A 13,578-nucleotide genomic window follows, 5' to 3' on the forward strand; every position below is an offset into this window, starting at 1 on the left:
CAATATGCTCAACCAAGGCATGAGACAGTAGAGGGCAAGATGCCCTACCACAAACTACTAATAACATTTAGCATGGAAGCATGGAACACTAGGAAAAGAACTCACAAAATGGTTGCTCACATGCAGTTTCAGACTTAGTGAAAATAATAGTTTATGAAACTGCGGTTTTCGATCTGAAGGCATATTGACAGCAGCAAAACCATAAGCTACAGGACTCCAAATGGCATGAAAATTGACAGCATGCTAGAGAATCCTAAAGTCTACCACTAACTCCATTGCACCAACCACAAAAGAGCTACAGAGCACTAGATAAACTCATGCAAAGACAGCAACAAAATATAACAGATTTCAGACTTAGAAATATTTCAGCATCTCCAAATCAGCACTAATTTCTAGTGAGTTGAGAGCAAGCAAACCACACCTGAACATGGATTTCTATTGCAACCAAAAATACCAGAGGCTAGCCTACACATCCAAGGGCAATTCTCTAGTTGACAACTCCTTCATATCATGCACAGATTAAAACCCACAAAATAAACAAAAGGGCAACATGGCAAAATATCACGTGAACTAACTTGCTCAAAAGCTAAAACTAAATGCACAGTTAAACTGTATGGATTTTTCTACCCCGAAAACATATATAACATGAGGGGTTGCAAAATAAAAACAACTCCACACGTATATGCGGGAATATGTCCTAAACACTGTATAATAAACTTGCGACGGAATCCTACATGCAAAAATGCAAACAACTACTCTAAAATACATGGCAAGAGGTCCCTAAAAACATGAACATTTTATCTACGGGGTTTGAGCAATCCGGACACGCGCGAAAATAAATACGGGACGATTAACCTATTGGGACAACATGCAAAGCTAGGCATTCGGCACGTCAAACTATTTCAAACATGCATGCAAGTTGCAAATTCGTAATCTATGCCAAATTCTACACGAGATACATATACAATACGTTACAATGCGACATACGGTTTACAAACTACAGACGTTTTAAATAGTAGCATTATTTTGGAATTAATAAATCGCCAGATAATAGAATATGCCACTCGGGCCGAATCTGGGAGTGACCCACTACTAGATACGTGGCCGCAAGATAACTAAACATTGCATGGGCGCTGGATTGAGAGGTTCTCACCTCGGGTCAACGGAGATGGGCCGACGCGGAAGGCCGAGCTAGGCCAGCGGAGGGAGAGGCGAGGCGGACCGAGGGCGGCCTGGGCACTGGGCTGGTGGCGCGGCATGCTCGGCCAGGGAGGCGATTGGAGATGGGCCGAGGCAAGGCCGGCCCAGGAGCGGCTGGCGAGCGGTCCAGGAGCTGGCGACGCGCTGGATCTGGCCTCGGCTGTCGTCCTCCTTTGTCCCGACTGGGACCAAGGACACAGGGCGGATGGCGGCGGCTCCTAGCGGCGGGCGGATCCGACCAGATCAGGGCGAAACGGCGGGGAAGCTCGGCAGGGGGCGGATCTCGCCGGATCCAAGGGGATGTACCCATTCCCGCCGATGACAGGCTTCGGGCCTGCTATGGGGCTCCTGCCAGACCAGAGAACGGGAGAGAGAGAGAGGTTAGGGAGAGAGGGAAAAGAGAGATGGTGGAGAGGGAAGGCGTGTCGGCGGGCTGGCCTGAGAGGTAGCCGACGACAGCAGCTCGCCGGAGGCGCGGGGATCGAGCTTCCCCCGCTCCATATTAGGAGCGGCAGCTGGATCGAGCTGCAGGGGCGCGGGCTCGGCACGCACGGGCGTCTCGGGCAGGCAACGACGGCTCCAGATGGGCCCGAGAGGGCCGGCGATGGGCTCGGTGGGCCCTACGCGCTCGTGGGAGGAGAGAGAGGGGGGGGGGGGTGCTGTGCAGGCTAGGGTTTGGTGGGGCTGCACGGAAAACGAGGAGGAGAGAGGTGGTTGTCTAAATCAATAACATGGGGGTCTATTTATAGACAAAGGGGGGCTAGGTTTAGCGGAATTTTGCCCCGATTTCAACCCCGCGGTCGGATTCGAACAATTGCGAACGCGGGACAGGCTAAGTGGCGTGTAGAGTAGGCTAGCCGGGGAAGAGAGGGAAACGGTGTGGCGTGACAACGTAATTTTAAAACACCGATAAAACGTCTGACGATAGACCGAATACGGTGCCGCTACGGTCGACCGTTCGTGTACCATACAGACTCCGATTGCGACGAAATTTGGCAGGCGGCCTACCTATATTAAAATAAGACCGCATGTCAAGTTCCAACCCAATCACAGAAAGTTTTACACACACTTTTACAAACAAATATTTAAACGATGCCGCGGGCGCGTGCGAGTGTGGTTGGGCTCAGAAGGGCAATGATGAACACAGAGAGAACCGATGATACGTCTCCATCGTATCTACTTTTCCAAACTCTTTTGCCCTTGTTTTGGACTCTAATTTGCATGATTTGAATGGAACTAACCTGGACTGATGCTGTTTTCAGCAGAATTGCCTTGGTGTTGTTTTTGTGCAGAAATCAAAGTTCTCCAAACGTCCTGAAAATTTACGGAGATTATTTTTGGAAAATATGAAAAATACAAGTGCAAAGATCCACCTGAGGGGGTGGGCCAGTGGGCCACAAGCCCTCTAGCCGCCACCCCCTGGTGGTGGATGGCAAGCTTGTGGGGCCCACGTGGCTCTGCCGCCCCCAATCTCAGCTCTATAAGTTCACTTTCGTCCCAAAAAAATTAAAAAGAGAAGATTTCGTCGCGTTTGCGATACGGAGGCGCCGCCACAACCTGTTCTTCATCTGGAGGGCAGAATTGGAGTCCGTTTTGGGCCCCGGAGAGGGGAAATCGTCACCATCGTCATCATCAACCTTCTTCCCTCTCCAATTCCATGAAGCTCTTTGTCGTTCGTGAGTAATCTATTCGTAGGCTCGCTGGGCGGTGATGAGTAGGATGAGATCTATCATGTAATCGAGTTAGTTTTGATGGGGATTGATCCCTAGTATCCACTATGTTCTGAGATTGATGTTGCTACTACTTTGCCATGCTTAATGCTTGTCACTAGGGCCCGAGTGGCATGATTTCAGAACTGAAAGCAACAAAGTAACAAAGCAAAGTAAAAGAAAAAGTGGAAACGATAGGTGTGAATAGACTCGGGGGCCGTAGTGTTTACTACTGGCTTCTCTCATGAAAGCAAGTAGACGATGGGTGAACAAATTACTGTCGAGCAATTGATAGAACCACGCAAAGTCGTGACGTCATCTATGGCAATGATTATATCTATAGGCATCACGTCCAAAACAAGTAGACGATACTTTCTGCATCTACTACTATTACTCCACATGTCGACCGCTATCCAGCATGCATCTAGTGTATTAAGTCCAAAAGAACAGAGTAACGCCTTAAGCAAGATGACATGATGTAGATGGACAATCTCATATCTACGACAGAGCCCACCTTGTTACCCTTGATGGCAACTACACAATGTGTGCCTTGCTACCCCTACTGTCACTGGGAAAGGTCACCACATGATAAGAACCCAAAACCAAGCACTTCTCCCATTGCAAGAATCATAGATCTAGTTGGCCAAACAAAACCCAAGACTCAGAGAGACTTACAAGGATATCAGATCATGCTTATAAGAAATCAGCAAAGACTCAAATATATATCATAGATAGTCTGATCATAAATCCACAATTCATCGGATCTCGACAAACACACCGCCAAAGAAGATTACATCAGATAGATCTCCATGAAGATCATGGAGAACTTTGTATTGAAGATCCAAGAGAGAGATGAAGCCATCTAGCTACTAACTACGGACCCGTAGATTTCGCAGAAACGGAAGCTTGCGGCGGCGGAAAAGTATTTTCGTGGATCCCTTGATTTTTTTTTCCTGATTTTTAGGGAATATATAGGCGCAAGATCTAGGTCAGGGGGGCGCCAGGGAGGCCATAAGCCTGCCCACCGCCGCCTCCCCCTGGTGGCGGAGTGTGGGCTTGTGGGCTCCCTGTAGCCCTCCTGGCTTGGCCCACAGGCCCCCTAATCTTCTTTCGTTCGGGAAAAAATCATTTCGGGGATTTTATTCCATTTGGACTCCGTTCCAAAATCAGATCTGAAAAGAGCCAAAAACACAGAAAAAACAGGAACTCGCACTTGGCACTGAATTAATAAGTTAGTCCCAAAAAAGATATAAAAGGTACATAAAACATCCAAAGATGACAAGATAACAGCATGAAACCATCAAAAATTATAGATACGTTTGAGACGTATCAAGCATCCCCAAGCTTAACTCCTGCTCGTCCTCGAGTAGGGAAGTGATAAAGAATGAATTTTTGATGCTTTCATGCTACCTAGCATAGATGTCCTTTGTAACTCCTGTTATGTGACGTGAATGTTCAGATCCATTAGATTCAAAACAATAGTTTGTTATTGACGTGGAAACAATAATAATTCAAGAAAACTAGCAAGGTAATCATGAGCTTTCAAAATAACAAGGCCAAAAGAAAGTTATCCCTACAAAAGCATATAGTCTGGCTATGCTCTATCATCATTGCACAACGAATTTAAATCATGCACAACCCCGGTATTGGCCAAGTAATTGTTTCACACCTTTACTTTCTCAAACCTTTTCAACTCTCACGCAATACATGAGCGTGAGCGATGGTTATAGCACTATAGATGGTGTGGAGTGTGGTGGAGGTTGCAAGACAAAAAAGAGAGGAGAATATGGTCACATTAACTAGGCATATCAATGAGCTGTGGAGATGCTCATTAATAGATATCAATGTGAATGAGTAGGGATTGCCATACAAATGATGCACTAGAGCTAAGAGTATGTGAAAGCTCTTAAAGAAAACTAGTGGGTGTGCATCCAACTTGCTTGCTCACGAAGACCTAAGGCAATTTTTAGGAAGCCTATCATTGGAATATACAAGCCAAGTTATATAATGAAAATTTCCCACTAGCTATATGGTGGTGACAAAACGAGAGACTCTCAATCATGAAGATCATGGTGCTTAATATGCACAAGTGTGGAAAAAGTGGTAGCATTGTCCCTTCTCTCTTTTCCTCTCATTTATTTTTATTTTTTTGGTGGGCTCTTTGGCCTCTTTTTTTTGGTGGGATTCTTTGGCCTCTTTTATTTCCTCACATGGGACAATGCTCCATCAATGATGATCATCACACTTTCAACTCAAAACTTAGAGCAACTATGACTCTATATGGAGTGCCTTCGGTAGTGTACCGTGGCAATGATCTAGCATGGCGTAGACATTAATGGAAACATCGTGCTAGCTATCTTACGATCATGCAATGGCAATGTAGACATGACGGCACATGTCATGGTGGTAGTTGCATGGCAATATATCTCGGAATGACTTTGAAAAAGCCATAGTAGGTAGGTATGGTGGCTGTTTTGAGGGAGGCTAATGGTGGGTTTTGTGCACCGGCGAAAGTTGCACGGCACTAAGAAGATAGTGATGCTGGAAGGTGAAAGTGCATCTAAACCATGGACTCAACATTAGTCATGAAGAACTCGTATACTTGTTGCAAAAGTTTTATTAGTAATCAAAACAAAGCATTCAACACATACTCCTAGGGGAAGGGTTGGTAGGTATAAACCATCGCGCGATCCCGACCGCCACGCAAAGGATGACAATCAATAGACTAATCATGCTCATATTTCATCACATAGTGGTTCACCATACGTGCATGCTACGGGAATCACTAACTTCAACACAAGTATTTCTAGATCCACAACACCTTACTAGCATGACTTCAATACTACCATAACCACAACTCAAAACTAATTGAGATGAATCAAACTTCTCTAACTATTCAATGCACATGAAGGTGGAAGTTTTCGTATCCCTTTGGATAACTACCACTTTTGAGACTACTTTCAAAGCATAGATCAACTACCAAGCCACGCACCGCTGTGCTCTAAAAGATATAAGTGAAGCACATAGAGAAAAAGTATCTACCTCAAAAGATATAAGTGAAGCACATGTGAGCTGAATTGTCTACCAAAAGATATAAGTGAAGCTCGACAAAATCATGGTGAGTGCATGTCTCTCTCTCTAGGTGTGCAGCAAGGATGATTGTGACACAACAAAAATAAAAGACTCCTACAATAGAAGACGCTCGAAGCAAAAACACATAACATCTGGTGAATAAAAATATAGCCCAAGTAATGTTACCGATGGATTGAAGACGAGAGTGGGGATGCCTTCCCGGGGCATCCCCAAGATTAGGCTTTTACGGCATCCTTGAATTTCTTGGGGTGCCTTGGGCATCCCCAAGCTTGTGCTCTTGCCACTCTTTATCTCTTTGTCCGTAAGAACTTCACCCAAAACTTGAAAACTTCACAACACGAAACTGAAACAGAAACTCGTGATAACATTAGTATGAGAAAGCAAACCACCATTTCCTTAGGTACTATAGAAAACTTAAATTATACTTATGCTGATGTTGGGTTACTGTATTTTCAACCTTCCATGGCCAATACCCCCTGATACTATCCATAGTTTCATCAAAATAAGCAACCAACACAACAAAAATAGAATCTGTTAACAGCAGACCAGTCTGTAGCAATCTGTATATTTCTTATACTTCTGGTACTCCAAAAATTCTGAACAATTATGACAGTCTTAAGAATTTGCATAGCAATCGGCAGCAAAAAGAGTCAACTCAAAATCTCTTACAGAAAAAAATTGAAAATTCTTTTCGTGAGCAGAAAGTTTCTGTCTTTTCCAGCATGACCAAACGATCATCCCCAAGACTAATCATAATGGTTTTGCTTGGCACAAACGCAAAACACAATCATAACAGAATTATGAAAGTGTGGAAGACACAAAACAGAAAGAAAAAGATAGATTCGTTGGGTTGCCTCCCAACAAGCGCTTTTGTTTAACGCCCTTAGCTAGGCATAGATAAATCAATGATGCTCACACAAAAGACAAGAATTGAAGCACAACGAGAGTATCATAAAGCATGTGAAAATCACATCTAAGTCTAACATACTTACTATGCATAGGCATTTTATATGAAAACAGATTGTCAAGACAACCAATAGTTGCCATATGCAAGGAAGAAGAAAGAGACAATAGCAATCTCCAGATAACGAGAGGTAATTTGGTAACATGAAAGTTTCTACCACAATATTTTCCTCTCTCATAGCAACTACATTTGGGATCATATTCGAATTCAACAATGTAACTATCACATAGGATATTCTTTTCATGATCCACATGCATGCAAAGTTGACGCTCTTCAAAAATAGTGGGATTATCATCAAATAATGTCATAACTTCTCCAATCCCACTTTCAATATTGTTGCAAATATCATACTCATCATGAGGCTTAAACAAATTTTCAAGATCATAAGAAAGATCATCACCCCAATCATGATTATTGCAACAAGTAGGGGACATAGCAAAACTAGCATCCCCAAGCTTAGGTTTTTGCATATTTTTAGCATGATTTTCACTAATAGGATTTATAGTGAAACCATTGGAATCATGCTTTTCATACAAGGAGCCCTCGTTAATCACTTCATAAATTTCTTCCTCACAATTTCCAGATTCACGCATCTCAAGCAAAACTCCATAAAGATAGTCAAGTGCCCTCAATTCACTAGCAATTCGTTCCACATAAGTGGGTCTCTTAAAGAGATTAGCAAGTGGATGAGGATCCATATCACTAGATTTTCAGCTAGCGAAGATGCAAGCATATTGAAGGGACATAGCACACAAGCAACGGAAAGGCAAACGAGAGAAAAGGGCGAAAGAAAAAGGCGAACGAAAAAGGCAAAGGAGAAAGGCAAATGAAAACGACAAATGTGAAGTGGGGGAGAGGAAAACGAGAGGCAACTGGCAAAAAAAGTAAATGCAGGAGATGAGTTTGTGAGACCTACTTGGATAGATCTCTCCTCCCCGGCAACAGCGCCAGAAATACTTCTACTGCTGCAACAAAAGACCTTCCAATGGCGTCAAAAATAGGTGTGTCGACGGCACCAGGAATCCTTCTGCTACGGCTATGCCTTAAGGGACTTCCTAGGAAAATATGCAAATGATTTCCCCCATGGCCTTGGAGCCTTGCGATGGTGTTCCCTCGAAGCATAAAGGGTGATGTAGCGCAGCGGTGGTAAGTATTTCTCTCAGTTTGAGAACCAAGATATCGATCCAGTGAAGGAGTATCACAAGAGCCTGCACAAACACAAAAAGCTTGCTCCCAACGCTATGAAGGGGTTGTCAATCCCTTATAGATTGTTCGCCAAGTGAGAACTGAAAGCAACAAAGTAACAAAGCAAAGTAAAAGCAAAAGTGGAAACGATAGGTTTGAGTAGACACGGGGGGCGTAGTGTTTACTAGTGGCTTATCTCATGAAAGCAAGTAGACGGTGGGTGAACAAATTACTGTCGAGCAATTGATAGAACCGCGCAAAGTCGTGACGTCATCTATGGCAATGATTATATCTATAGGCATCACGTCCAAGACAAGTAGACCGATACTTTCTGCATCTACTACTATTACTCCACACGTCGACCGCTATCCAGCATGCATCTAGTGTATTAAGTCCAAAAGAACAAAGTAACGCCTTAAGCAAGATGACATGATGTAGATGGACAATCTCATATATATGACAGAGCCCTCCTTGTTACCCTTGATGTCAACTACACAATGTGTGCCTTGCTGCCCCTACTGCCACTGGGAAACGTCACCACACGGTAAGAACACAAAACCAAGCACTTCTCCCATTGCAAGAATCATAGATCTAGTTGGCCAAACAAAACCCAAGACTCGGAGAGACTTACAAGGATATCAACAAAGACTCAAATATATATGATAGATAATCTGATCACAAATCCACAATTCATCGGATCTCGACAAACACACCACCAAAGAAGATTACATCGGATAGATCTCCATGAAGATCATGGAGAACTTTGTATTGAAGATCCAAGAGAGATAAGAAGCCATCTAGCTACTAACTACGGACCCGTAGGTGTGAAGTGAATTACTCACGAGTCATTGGAGGGGCGATGATGATGATGAAGAAGCCTTCCAACTCCAAAGTCCCCTCCGGCAGGGCACCGGGAAGGGTCTCTAGATGAGATCTCGCGGAAACGAAAGCTTGCGGCGGCGGAAAAGTATTTTCGTGGATCCCTTGATTTTTTTTTCTAATTTTTAGGGAATATATAGGCGTAAGATCTAGGTCAGGGAGGCGCCAGGGAGGCCACAAGCCTGCCCACCGCCGCCTCCCCCTGGTGGCGGAGTGGGGGCTTGTGGGCTCCCTGTAGCCCTCCTGGCTTGGCCCACAGGCCCCCTGATCTTCTTTCGTTCGAAAAAAAATCATTTCGGGGATTTTATTCCGTTTGGACTCGGTTCCAAAATCAGATGTGAAAAGAGCCAAAAACACAGAAAAAACAGGAACTAACAATTGGCACTGAATTAATAAGTTAGTCCCAGAAAAGATATAAAAGGTACATAAAACATCCAAAGATGACAAGATAACATCATGAAACCATCAAAAATTGTAGATACGTTTGAGACGTATCACCAAACAAAAGAGTTTCAATGATTATGTTAGCAGACATTTGGAACAAAGTACTCGTATGCTTAGCCATTTAAGTGCTTGTGTAGACAGAAATGTCAATGATCTGAAGCTTCTGGTAAACATGCCTCTATGATTACTACTCAGGTAGAACAAGTACTTAAAGCTCAGAATGACTTGCTCAATGAATTAAATGACAACTCTGTCAGAGTCATTACTAGAGGAGGCAAAGTGACTCCGAAACCTTTGTATCCTGAAGGTCATCCTAAGAGAATTGATCAAGATTCTCAAGGAATCAATGCCGATACACCTAGTCATCCTAAGGAGAAGAAGAAGGATGATAGAAACCTACATGCTAGTTCACAAAATACTGTCACACCTGAAGAACCTAATGATATTTCTGCGTCTGATGCAGAAACACAATCTGGTGATGAACATGAACCTGGTGACAATATGGGCAGTGATGTTCATAATAATGCTCAACCTAGCAATGATGAGGATGTGGAGATTGAACCTACGGTTAATCCTGATAACCCACAACCTAAGAGATACGATAAGAATGACTTTGCTGATCGGAAGCATGGTAAAGAAAGGGAGCCATGGGTTCAGAGACCTATGCCCTTTCCTCCTAAGCCATCCAAGAAAAAGGATGATGAGGATTTTGAGCGCTTCGTTGAGATGATAAGACCCATCTTTCTGCAGATGCGGTTAACTTATATGCTCAAGATGTCTCCGTATGCCAAGTACATGAAAGATATCGTGACCAATAAACGGAAGATACCAGATCTTGAGATCTCCACCATGCTTGCCAATTACACTTTCAAAGGTGGAACTCCTAAGAAACTTGGTGATCCCGGAGTGCCCACTATACCTTGCTCCATTAAAGGAAACTACGTAAGAACTGCCTTATGTGACCTTGGAGCCGGTGTTAGTGTTATGCCGCTCTCTCTTAATCGTAGACTTGAAATGGATAAGTTGACACCCACTAAAATTTCTCTGCAAATGGCCGATAAATCAACTGCTTTCCCTATCGGCATTTGCGAGGATGTGTCTGTTGTGGTTTCTAACACCACTATCTTAACAGACTTTGTTATCTTGGATATTCCCGAGGACGATGCCATGGCTGTCATCCTCGGAAGACCCTTTTTAAACATGGCAGGGGCTGTTATAGATTTAAACAAAGGCAATGTCACTTTCCATGTCAACGGTAATGAGCACACAATGGACTTTCCGAAGAAACGATATCAAGTACATTGCATCAATGCCGTCGAAAAGACTTCATCGATTCTCATTGGGAGCTTTGAATGCCCTATTCCTCGTGTCAAGATGAAGTATGATTTGCTTGTTGGGGAGATACATATCCCCATTGAGGTGACTTAGTGGCTATTCGAAAATTCTCCGTTCTCTCTTGCGATTCGAGAAGGTTTTGTCATGAGGACTTGATCAACCCCATTGACGGTTTCCTTTCGATGACCATGAAATGGATGAATCAAAGAGTCACATACCTCTGTTTTGAGCTTTCATTTTCTGTTGCTTAGAAGAAAAATGGTAGGTTTAGTTTAGTTTTTCCTGTTTTTTGTTTTAGCGTCCCGGAGAAAAATACCTTGAAAATAAAAGTTCTCCGATGGTCCTGAAAATTTAGTATGATTTTTTCTGGAATATTTGAAAATTACTGGGCCTGAGAGCTGACCTGGGGGCCAGACCAGTGGGCCACAAGCCCTACGACCACCAACCCCTGGTGGCGGCTAGCAAGCTTGTGGGGCCCACAGGGACGCCCTCCACTCATTCCAGCTCCCATCCTCTTCTTCCACCTCCAGAAAAAATTGTTTCGCAGCTCAAACCCGTGTTCTTGCTCATTTGGCTGTGATTTTCGATCTCCTTGCTCAAAGCACCATTCTCCAAACCGTTTTAGGGAAATTACTCCTTGGTAAGTGACTCCTCCATTGGTCCAATTAGTTTTTGCTCTAGTGCTTTATCCTTTGCGTATTATTGCTACCTTGGTGACCCTGTTCTTGAGCTAGAAATGTTGATTTTAGCTGGTCCCGAGTAGTTTTAGCGCGTGATACAGACTCTAGGCACTAGTAGGAGTAGTTGCTACAAGTTGGGTTAATCTTTATTCACTTTTCTTTCGAAGTCTCTAAAAATTTCAGAATTTTTCAGAGCTAGAAAAAGGAAAAGATGAGGAGGTTCTTGAGAGGTTCTTCAAGCCGTAACCCCAAGGAGGATGAGAAGAACCACCCCAAGTACGTAGTCCCTCGAGTCACAGAAGTTCGAGCGTGCGAGTGGCCATGTGATGAATTTTTGCGCGCCGCTGGGCTTTATGAAGACTTTTTTTACTTGGTGGAGAACGCAGGTATTACTACGTTCGTTGCAGATAAGTGCTCACAATACCTCCTCCTCACCAATATTTTCGTTCAAAGCTTCAACTTTTATCCGAGGAAGAATCCTACCATGGTTGAGTTCATGATATACGATGTTCCCCAGTGCATGACACCACAGGATTTTTGCAATGTATGCAAATTACCTTATGGTGGGGATATCAGTGACCCTCGTCCACGGGACTTGGAGGATTTCATTGGTACTATTGCTGTTGGAGAGGAGAGAGGAGTGTCTCACGCTAGAATTGCTAGCATACACTTTCCTGTGCTTCGATACTTCTCATTATTTGTGGGAAAATGTTTGATTGGCCGTGGGGAGGCTGGATCACTTAGTTCTCCAGACCTTGCGGTTTTGCGCGAAGGCCTTTATAACGATAAGACTTACAACCTAGGTGCTATAGTGACCCAGCGGTTGAACACCAACCGTTCCAAGGGTGTCGTCTATGGAGGTATCTATGCTACCCGTCTTGCCAGACACTTTGAGATACCATTAGACTGGGAGAGGAAGGAGAGATGCTTCTCCCTGAGAAATATGTGGATTATGACAGCATGGTCCGCCATGATTTGATGGATAGAGATGCTAGTAGACGGATGATTTATAACCTGGTATTTAGTCACGGTACTCGAGAGACTATTACTTTGCCTGCTCCTTCTTTGTTCGATCTTCATGCAGGTAGGTACACTATTATGCCCTCGGACATCTACGCATATTGGGGCTTGGCCCAACCACAAGCGCCCGTGCCCGAGCCGCCAGTCGAGTACCACATTCCAGTTTATCAGTGGGAGCCAGAGGAGCTCACACAGTAGTGGCATCCACAGTCTGCTCCGGAGTATCCTGGAGCTGGATATTTCCCACCTTGGGAGTAGACCAAGCTAGGCCAAAATCCTAAGCTTGGGGGAGTACGTGTTCTCACCGACTTTACATTCATGCTTGTGCTTTCACTTTGTTAGCTGGTGTTTACACTTTGCCACTGTATTATCCATGCTAGTTTATTTTCATTTTCTTGTTTTCTTGTTTTGTGTCCTTTTGAGAAAACCCAAAAAGATTTTTCTTTCTTCTTTTGCTTGTTGGGATTTTTGCCATGTAAATAGTTTTCTTTTTCTTTGGGTCAAGGTAGAAGATATTGGTTACAATGTTTAGTGGTTCTTGCATGCGTACCTGTTTAGCTTTCAAAGAGCCATATTACTTTGTCTTCTCCTATGCGTTTGCCTGCAGATTTCAGCTTAGTCCAATGCACGAGCACACTTATTATTGTTCGCATCGTTCGATCGTGCAAATGAAAGGCAATAATGATGATATATGATGAAGTGACTGAGACTGAAAAGCTGGTATGAACTTTATCTATTTTGTTTTTGTAAATACGACTAGCTTGTCGACCCAGATTCAGCTTTGTTGTGAGAGAAGCATGTTTGCAATGACAACTTAGAGATCTTAGTTTCTGATGCCATGCTTATTTAGCTAGGAGCTTATAATGGTTTGTCTTGAATGCCAACATAGAGTTTGAGATAACTATGATGTAGTATGATAGGATAGTATTCTCCTTTGAATGATTCAAGTGGCTTGACTTGGCGCATGTTCATGTATGTAGTTGAAACAAAATCAACATAGCCTCTATGATGTTCGTGTTCATGGTGATTTATATCCTGTTCATGCTTGCATTCAATGTTCGTCAAACTC

Source organism: Hordeum vulgare, chromosome 6H (genome assembly GCF_904849725.1).
Source record: "Hordeum vulgare subsp. vulgare chromosome 6H, MorexV3_pseudomolecules_assembly, whole genome shotgun sequence".
Classification (NCBI taxonomy): Eukaryota; Viridiplantae; Streptophyta; class Magnoliopsida; order Poales; family Poaceae; genus Hordeum; species Hordeum vulgare.